This window comes from Narcine bancroftii, chromosome 2 (assembly GCF_036971445.1).
Source record: "Narcine bancroftii isolate sNarBan1 chromosome 2, sNarBan1.hap1, whole genome shotgun sequence".
Lineage (NCBI taxonomy): Eukaryota > Metazoa > Chordata > Chondrichthyes > Torpediniformes > Narcinidae > Narcine > Narcine bancroftii.
The window spans coordinates 287953017-287963222 of record NC_091470.1 but is presented as its reverse complement, the minus strand read 5'-3'; the positions used below and the strand labels follow the sequence as shown (position 1 = coordinate 287963222).

At 41.0% G+C, this 10206-nt stretch overlaps 1 non-coding gene across 1 annotated transcript; it reads right to left on the bottom strand.

The window, feature by feature from the left end:
- Nucleotides 1-6677: 6677 nt before the first annotated feature.
- LOC138756006 (U4atac minor spliceosomal RNA) lies at nucleotides 6678-6786 on the bottom strand. The gene has a single exon (XR_011352685.1). It is a non-coding gene; the product is annotated as a U4atac minor spliceosomal RNA (small nuclear RNA).
- Between the last annotated feature and the right edge of the window lie 3420 nt (nucleotides 6787-10206).

The window sequence follows — 10206 nt, the reverse complement described above, 5'->3', positions numbered from 1 at the left end:
TGCACGAAAAGTAAGGCAGTGTCTTTGATTCATTGATTATTCAGGAATCTGATGGCAGCAGGAAAGAAGCTGCCCTTGTGGCATTGAGTGCTTGTCTTTAGGCTCCTGTACCTTTTTCCCTCCTGGAAGCTGAGTGATTAGGACATGCCCTGGGTGGTGGGAGTCTTTGAGGATCGAGGCTGTTTTTTTTAAGACATTGCCTCAAAGCCAGGTTGACTATCCCTAATTTGTCCCCAGTTGTCCAAATACTTGCATATCAGAACTCCTTCCAGTAATTTACTTCCCTTTTCTCTTTGGCTTGGCTTCGCGGACGAAGATTTATGGAGGGGGTAAATGTCCACGTCAGCGGCAGGCTCGTTTGTGGCTGACAAGTCCAATGCGGGACAGGCAGACACGGTTGCAGCAGTTGCAGGGGAAAATTGGTTGGTTGGGGTTGGGTGTTGGGTTTTTCCTCCTTTGCCTTTTGTCAGTGAGGTGGGCTCTGCGGTCTTCTTCAAAGGTCCTCCATTCTGGAGACGTGACCCACCCAGCGCAGCTGGATCTTCAGCAGCATGGACTCGATGCTGTCGGCCTCTGCCATCTCGAGTACTTCGATGTTAGGGATGAAGTCGCTCCAACGAATGTTGAGGATGGAGCGGAGACAACGCTGGTGGAAGCATTCTAGGAGCTGTAGGTGGTGCCGGTAGAGGACCCATGATTCGGAGCCGAACAGGAGTGTTGGTATGACAACGGCTCTGTATACGCTTATCTTTGTGAGGTTTTTCAGTTGGTTGTTTTTCCAGACTCTTTTGTGTAGTCTTCCAAAGGCGCTATTTGCCTTGGCGAGTCTGTTGTCTATCTCGTTGTCGATCCTTGCATCTGATGAAATGGTGCAGCTGAGATAGATAAACTGGTTGACCGTTTTGAGTTTTGTGTGCCCGATGGAGATGTGGGCGTGAAGCAAGGCCGTGTTCTCGCACCAACCCTCTTTTCAATCTTCTTCAGCATGATGCTGAACCAAGCCATGAAAGACCTCAACAATGAAGACGCTGTTTACATCTGGTACCGCACGGATGGCAGTCTCTTCAATCTGAGGCGCCTGCAAGCTCACACCAAGACACAAGAGAAACTTGTCCGTGAACTACTCTTTGCAGACGATGCCACTTTAGTTGCCCATTCAGAGCCAGCTCTTCACCGCTTGACGTCCTGTTTTGCGGAAACTGCCAAAATGTTTGGCCTGGAAGTCAGCCTGAAGAAAACTGAGGTCCTCCATCAGCCAGCTCCCTGCCATGACTACCAGCCCCCCCACATCTCCATCGGGCACACAAAACTCAATTTACTTACACTAGCCTATAATTTCCAGGGTTACCTTTGGAACCTTTTTTAAACAATGGAACAATGTGAGCTACTCTCCAATCATCCAGCACCACATTCGTGAAGAAAGACATTTAAATTTTCTCTGCCAGAGCCCCTGCAATTTCTATACTGTCTCCTTCAAGGTTCAAGTAAATTTGATTGACTATATGCAGGGTTAGTGTCATACATACCACAGGAATATGCTTGGAATCAGTGCCAGACTTGATGCTGCTTTGCACTAGATCATACTGGCATAGAAATGCAACTGTTCTGTTCAATGCATTACTGAATGGAGATAATTGCACATTGCCTGAGTACTACAAAGGGCAAATTTCATGCAAACATTCAATCTGGAAAAGTAACAATGAGAAGTACTTTGTGCTTATTTCAGCATTTAATTGAAGGTAAAAAGAAACAGATAATGATTTTCATTAAAAACACTGAAATGTTGGAGGTTCTCAGCTGGTCAATTCAGCATCTAAAGGAAACAAATATTGTTGATGTTGGGCCTTGGGCCTTCTTCAAGGAACAACCAGAAAAGACAGGAGCAGAATTCAAACAATGTGGGAGGAATCCAGACCAACAAAAGGTGTTAATTGGACGAGGAATAATTGATCACGTCCGTGCAAAAGGAGACAGGGAATGGAGATAGTGTGGCGGGGAGAGGGGTTAACGAAAGCCAGAGAAGTCTTTATTAATGCCATTTGGTTGGAGGGTGCCCAATCGAAAGATGAGGTGTTGTTCCACCAATTTACGGGTGGTTTCATTCTGGCAGTACACGTGGCCATGGACAGACATGATGGCAAGAGTATGGGATGGAGAATTGAAATGGTGGCCACTGGGAGATTCACGCTATTGCGCACCCTCTAACCAGATGGCATTAATATAGTCTTCTCTGGGTTTCGTTGAATTTACCCCCCCCATCCCCCACTCCCTTGCTTCCCCTCACCACCCTCCCCTCCACTCCCATTATCTCCTTTCGCACAGATATGACCAATTCCACCTACACCCTCATCACATCCAATTAACACCTTTTGTACCTCCCCCATTGTTTGAATTCTGAGACTTTTTGATATATCAGCTTCTGCCCTTTCTGATTTTCCTGGAAGAAGGGCTCTGGCCTGAAATATATCTTTGCCTCCTATAGATGCTGAACAGACCAGCTGAGTTCCTCCACCATTTTGGTGTTTTTTACTACAATCACAGCGTCTGCAGCCTTTCGTGTTTTTCTCCATGATTTTTTTTCTTTTTCAGATTTTAATGAACCAAAATTTAAATTTTGTATTTAGATATTTTTCTATACCTTTTTAACTATTTTACATCATTGCAGATATTATCCCAGATGAAAACTTATTGATTGCATAGAGAATATGATATGTAGAGATTGGATCGACATTAATTTCACTGTTTATAACATTCACAAATGAACATGGATAACATCAAATTTGTAATTTAAATCTTTTCAATATTTCTTTTGCGTAATTTCAAATCCAAGACTCAAACTATTTAAGAATAAGCTGACAGTAATCTTACAAGCAATAAGGAACTATATGAGCATTTCCTATCATTTTTGAGTTGGGTATATGATTTAAGGAACTATATGAGCATTTCCTATCATTTTTGAGTTGGGTATATGATTTATCCAAAGAAGCGATTACATCATGCATTAGTTACATTGGCCATTATTTAATCTCTAATATACATGCTCTCCATTTAAAAATACCAGTCTGCTGCTTAAACACTCAAATACCTTACAAACAACAGGCTAATTTGTTTAGCTGTGTAAGCTTCAGTGAGACTACTTACAATAAAATAATGCTTTCTGTTTTTAAAATGAATAAAAATTGATTGTGTCCCAATAAGATCTAAATTGGCAGAGTGAAAATTGAATTTCACATAAACATCTGTAGCACTCTGTGACTTTATATTGTGTGGTAATGTAATATAGGACACTTAGGAATAAATGCATCCTCAGGTGATTTCAGAGAATTTCTAATGCAGCTTGATAAAATTGTAAAATTTGATTATAAGAATGTGCCTAATGATTCTTGAAACAAAGGAAAAAAAAATTAACCATAGGAATAATTTTCCCTTACAGTCTGCAGGATAAATTCTATGTAAATTAGTTTTTTTTTAAGTATCTGCCCTGAATATAGAGTCAAAGCAACACACAAAATATATTAAGAACAGAAAAGTGTAGTTGGCATCAATGAAATAATTGCTCTCTGGCAACTTGATTCACAAAGGCATTTAGTCCAATCATAATCTTCTTGGGTGTGACTGGTAATATTTGGTTACATTCCTTTGTTACGGATTCCCCAAAATGTTTTAATCTCATTTGCCCTTAATATTTCTGAGAGAGAGATCAAAAGATGTGTGCGTGTGCGTGTGTGTGTGTGTGTGTGTGTGTTAGATCAATGGATTGATTGATTGTTAGATTGTCAGGACAAAGAGTGGGGATATACTTAATGACTCTTACAGACTTTAGTAGCCCTGTATCAGAATCTTGGGGTAATAGGATTTCTAAGTCCTAGTAAAGTTGGAATGAGGCAACGAAGAGCGAAAATGGGCAGGAGATGAAGGGTTGAGTAACATAGTTGGAAATGACATTGGAGAGATATGGAAGAGGAATTGCTGGAGTCTAAATTGAATATTCTCTCTAAGGAACTGTAAAACATTAATTCTGGCCATTATCATATCATGAGGCTAAATTCCATGATGTCAGCAGACTTCTATCTTTATGTTGTTTTAAAGAACTTGGTACACGATTCTGTCAAACTATTAGCCTCTTTCAGGTGGCCAGAATACCTGACTGTAAATCCACCTATTCTACCCCAATGCTGCTGTCGGGTGGCCACCTGAAAGTGGAGAATCCGGCCAGGAGGAGCACATACCTAACCCTTCTCCTGTAGGTATATTCTCTGGCTCTGAGAATCCCTCGTTGCACCTGAAAGCAACAGTGGGACTACAGCCACAGTCCACAGGAGCTGGCATTCACTCAGACGTGGCTCTCCTTCAGCCAGCCTGTTCAGGTGGCAGAAAGGCGTTTTCTCCGCGGCCACCTGAATGTCCTAACTGCATTCCCCCAGCCGCATCTGCCAGCACATTATCTGTGTCCGAGCACCTGAAAGCGGCTATTGAGAGATACACTTTCCCTTCATGTGTCACCTCAACACAGGCTCTGTTCAACCTAAATTAGTGCTCCAAAGTTTATTGTTGGTGAGGATTGACACGAAAACCTCTATGGCGAGGTGTCCTTACAAAACTGATTGCTGTTAGGTTGGGAGGGTGTGTTTCCTCTTTTTGAATGCTGATTCAATTTAAAAACAACACCATTTGGTTCAAAAGTCAAAAAGATACATTCAAAGATTAATTGGTTAGATTTTACAGGAATATTAATGTTCGCTGTCATTGCCTCATGAAATTGGCAGAAACATCAGAGTTTGAGGTATTGTCAGTATTCAGTAACTAGCATGACATTAAAGCAGGCTGAAGAACTGATCATAGAGAGGAATTTTCACAGAGTGGATACCGGGGAAAATAGGCACAACCTGAGTAAACTGTTTCAACATTATACTGGGAAAGAATAATGCATAGAGAAGCAACTGGCACAAGGGGGTTGGGAAGCAAGCAACAACAAAAATGAGTAACTCATCTTCTTCAGAACCCCAAGGAAATTAAACTTTTACATTTGCACCATCAAAAGAATTCTATCCTGATGCATCTCAATTTAATAATGAGAACCTCTCTGCCAAAGACTAGAAGAAACTTAGGCCATCATGCAGTCAACCTCCCCTCAATGACTGCATCCACACATCCTGCTGTCATGAAGTTGCCAATACATGCTAACCTTCACATTCCTGTCTGCTCTCTTCTTGGGGGCAGAAGATACATCAACTTTCAGATTTAAGAACAGGTTTTTTCCTACTGTTATCTGACACCTAAAATCATTTCTCATTGGTTATAGAAACGATGCACTGGTTTTAACTGTATTTTTCTGCATACATCTTTACCACTCTATGCCCTGCACTCAATGCACTTATTTTAACTGTATTTTTCTGCATACATCTTTATCTTTGTCACTCTATACCCTGTACTCTTTGATTGACTGTGACACTGCATCTTGCACTTTTGATTTATTTCTGCTCTACCTGCTGTACTTAAGCATGGGTTAACTTATCTGCTTAAAGCTTTTTACTGTATCTTGGCATACATGACAACAAACAATTCAATTTTAAAAACTGTCCCACAACATTTAAGTGCAGAGAAAGCAATGATCAGTAGATTAAGGCAAGAACAGCAGCAGGTTAAAAAAAAAGGGCCATGAAAACAGGAAATTAATTTTAACTCCCAGTTCAGCGAAAATACCCAGAATTTTGGTCCTCCTGACTCAAAGATTAAAGATAATTTTAAATTACAACTTTTCTACCTTTAGGGCACGACAGTTAGTGTAGCAATTAGGACAGCACCTTTACAGTGCCAGCAACTGAGACAGGGGTTTGAATCCCACACTTTCTATAAGGAGTTTGTACGTTCTCCCCATCTCTGTGTGGGTTTTCCTGGGGGCTCTGGTTTCCTCCCACCATTCAAAACATACCAGGGTATAGGTTAATTGGGTGGCATGGATTCGTGTGCTGAAATGGCCATTTACCATGCTGTATATCTAAAATTATATTTAAAAATTTTTATGTGAATTTAAATGAAAAATGTATTATTCCCAATCTGCCAAATTAAGACTGATACCGATTTCCCCATTGTATCAGAAGATTTCAAAAGTATCATTAATAGGAATGGCCCATTCCAAATGTTTCATTGGTTTTAGAAAATTATGACATTTCTTAAGACATAAACCTGAAATATTGAGCTTTATCCAAATGAGCAAAAGGCAGAAATGCTAATGAACTTTCTTCAATGATTATCACTAGGGGCCGCAGTATCAAGGTCATCTATTCCACCTAAGTGTGCTATACTTAGTAGATGTTAGGGAGAAACTATCCATTTCAGGACAAGACGTCAGTGCATTCAGTAAGCAACGGAAACAAAAAAAATGGGGATAAAAATCTAAGTATCAAAGAGAGTCACAAAGGTTATAGCATAGAAAAAATAGTGATTTCCAGTAGTGCTATGTCCTTGGAAGAGCCATCCAGCGTTCCACCTTTCTGCCTTCTCTCCGTAACCCAGTAAAATTAGTTTGGCATTCCTCTGTTGAATTATTTTCTTTTCCATTTCTCCTAATCAGATCAGGGGAATCATAAAGAATCATGTCTTAACCAAAATGAATTTGTTGGAAGAAAAACTGTTTGACTGAAAGGTCTAGTTTGTCTTGTCTTTTTTTTTTGTTATTTTACTAGACTTGTGCCCAGGTGATGCGAAAGTGTTCCAATGGTGTAAGCAGTGCTGTCCTCGCCATTCGCTCATTGAACAGCCCCACAACCCCAAGATAAGGATAGCAGGTCTAGTTTGTAAATGATTTTAATACATAACTTGTGCTGTTATTCTCAACCTCCATCCAAAAATAAAAGAATGGCATTGATATATTTTCTAATCAGCAAATTGGAACTACAAGTTTCAACTTGTTCCTGAAATCGGAGTCAGATCAAGCCTGTACTATGTCTTCACCTGTTGTGGCTGCATTAATGTTTTACAAGTTCATGGTTCCTAATGTTATAGCTTCAGAATGCATGTAACAGGCCTTTCAGCCCAATTTGTCTTTGCTGATCAAGTTGGCATTCTGGGATAGCCCCATTTGATCTATGTCATTCTAAATTCTTCCTATTCATATTTCTGTCCAAGAGTCTTTTGAACATCATTGTTATATCTGCTTTTATACCTTCCTCTGGCAGTGATTATGAGTAAATGGTTTGCCCTTCAGATTCCTCAAAAGTCTCTCTCCTCTCACCTTAAATCTATAATCTATAGTTCTAGAACCATCATGACCCATCTCTATCAGGTTATCTCTCAGCCAAACTATGTAATTTCTTCTTACAACTCAAGCCCTCTAGTTCCAGCAATATCCTGGTTAATCTCGTCTATATCTCTTCCAACCTATTGATATCCTCCTATAGCTGGGGCAACCATAACTGCACATTGTACTCCAAATGTGGTTTCACCAATGCCTTGTAAAGCTGTATTATGATATCTCAACTCTTATACTCATTGCACCGCCCAATGAAAGCCAGTATTCCAAAAACCGACTTCATCACCGTGGCCACCAGAATCATCTTTTTCCTGAACAAGGCGCCTGTACTCCTCAGTCTCTTTGTTCTGCAACACACTCCAACCCATTTACTGTGCAAGACCTGTCCTAGTTTGACTTACCAAAGTACATCACCTCATACTTGTCAGAGTTAAATTCCATTTGCAACTTCCCAAGTGATTGAGATCCTGTTGTAAACTTAAAGATCTTTCCTCATTGTCCACTATGTCACTAATTTTGGTGTCATCTGCAAATTCACTGATCATGTTAATCACATTGTCATCCAAGTCAGTAATATAGATAGCAAGCAACGAATCCAGCACCAATTCCTATGGCCTCCAATCAGGAAAATATCCTTCCACTATGACCTTCTGACTCCTTCACCAAGCCAGTTTTAAATCTAACTGGACAGTTCCCCTTAGATCTCACATGACCTAATCTTCCAGATTAACCTGCCACATGGGACCTTGTCAAAAACCTTGCTAAAGTCCATATATACAATGCCAACAGTCTTGCCCTCATTAATCCTCTTGGTCAACTCTTCAAAAAAATTCTAACATATACGTGAGAAATGAGCTCCCTTGCGCAAAATGATGGTGACTACCTTGAATCAAGTTTGCAGATGAAACAACAGTAGTTGGCCTCATCAGCAACAACAATGAGTCACACTACAAAGAGGTGATATGGTGCAACAGTAACAATCTGAGTCTCAATGTGGATAAGACAGAGATGATAGTGGACTTCAAGAGGACCAGGATGACCACCTTCCACTACACATCAGTAACTGTAGTGGAGAGAGAGAGAGAGAGAGTTCCTTGGAGTTCACTTAACTAGAGACCCATCTATCATGATAATGAATATGTATGAGATATACCAGAAGTCACGGGGTATGAGAGAGAGATAAGAACACAAGCAGGAGAACAAAGGAAATGGGAGAATAAAGCCACTGAGAAATTTACCTGATAAAACTTGTGTTTAATGTTTTATTAACTTCACATTTCGGGCCACAAATGTGACATTGGCGACGAGGATGAAAGAAGCTTGAAGAAAATTAAAGACTAAACAAGATTACAGAGGATTACAGACAACTTCAAGGTGATAAGAATTTTCTCTTTGTCTCAGTACTTTTGGGGCTGGAATATTTCCTCATGGCTGGTGCAGACGGTGACTTTCTAACACATAGTGGAATTGCTCATTTTGACCCAACGGGTGATGCAAGCACTGTAAGTGTGAAGTGGAAGGCATGGCTGGAAGAATTTGAATCCTACGCCGACAGTCGTGGCCTATTTCTAGATACCGGTACAGTTGAACAAAAAGCGCAGAGAAGCGCGTTACTTCTTTTCACTGCTGGACCTGCAGTTGGGAAACATTTAAGACACTTTTGAATACTGGAAGAAAGGATGAGTACTGGAAAGCGGTAGATGCATTAAATGCACACTATGTAGTGACACCGAATGCTACATTTCAACGCCATTTGTTTCGGAGAACAAGACAAGAAGATGGCCAGACAATTGCTCAGTACGTGACGAGACTACGCCAGCTAGCTGTTGGATGCAATTACATGCCAGCTGATTTGGACAACTAATTATTGGATCAAGTCGTACAGCACTGCAGATCAGATAAACTCAGAAGCCGTCTACTGGAAAGAGGGAGTGAGTCGGAACTCACCGATGCTTTAACCATTGCTGCTGCATTAGAGGCTGTTGAAGGGCAATTTCATACCATGACCCTGAAAGACAACTCAAGCCAGCAAATTAAGAGGCTCTCACATCGCCATAATCAGCCAAGATATACGTCGACACAGGACGTGGAGTGTTATAGATGTGGAAACCGAGGTCACTTTGGAAAAGACCCATATTGCCTGGCCAAAGGCAAAATTTGCAGAAAGTGTGGAGGTAAGGACCACTTTGCAAAGAAGTGCAAAAGCAAGTCCAATGCAGACCAGAAGAGGAAGAGTACAACTTCCAAAGGCAAAGCCTGGGGGAAAGGAAAGTATCCTGGAAAGAAAGATACCATTCGGCAGATAGACGGTGACGATGATGATACCCAGGAGGAACAGAGTTGTTACCAATTTACGTTGAATGAAGTACGTCATGAGAAGGTCCCAGTGATCATTGGTGGAGTGACAGTGCAGGTCATTGTAGACTCAGGCAGTGACAGTAATGTGATTGATCGACATTTATGGGAGAAGTTGAAAAGGAAAAAGATCATCTGTACCTCAAAGAAGTGTTCCAAGAAACTGTATCCATACACAGAAACCAAGCCATTGCAGACCATTGGATGTTTTACTGCAACTGTTGAAGCTGGAGATAAGTACACCGAAGCAGAGTTTATGGTCATAGAAGAGAGGGGAGAACCATTGCTGAGTAGAAGCACAGCGCAAGACCTGGCAATACTTCATATTGGAGCTTGTGTCAATTCAATTCAGTCATACGAGGATATGAAGCAAGAATTCCCCGCAGTCTTCCAAGGAGTAGGAAAGCTGAAAGGTCGACAATTGAAGCTAGCGGTAGATGAAACGGTCAAACCCAAGGCACAACCAATGCGCCGAACTCCGTTTGGACTTCTTGGGAAAGTCGAAGCCAAAATTAAAGAATTGATCGAACAAGACATTATTGAACCGGTGGAACATTCAACACAATGGGTCAGACCCATAGTGATTGTGCCCAAACCAA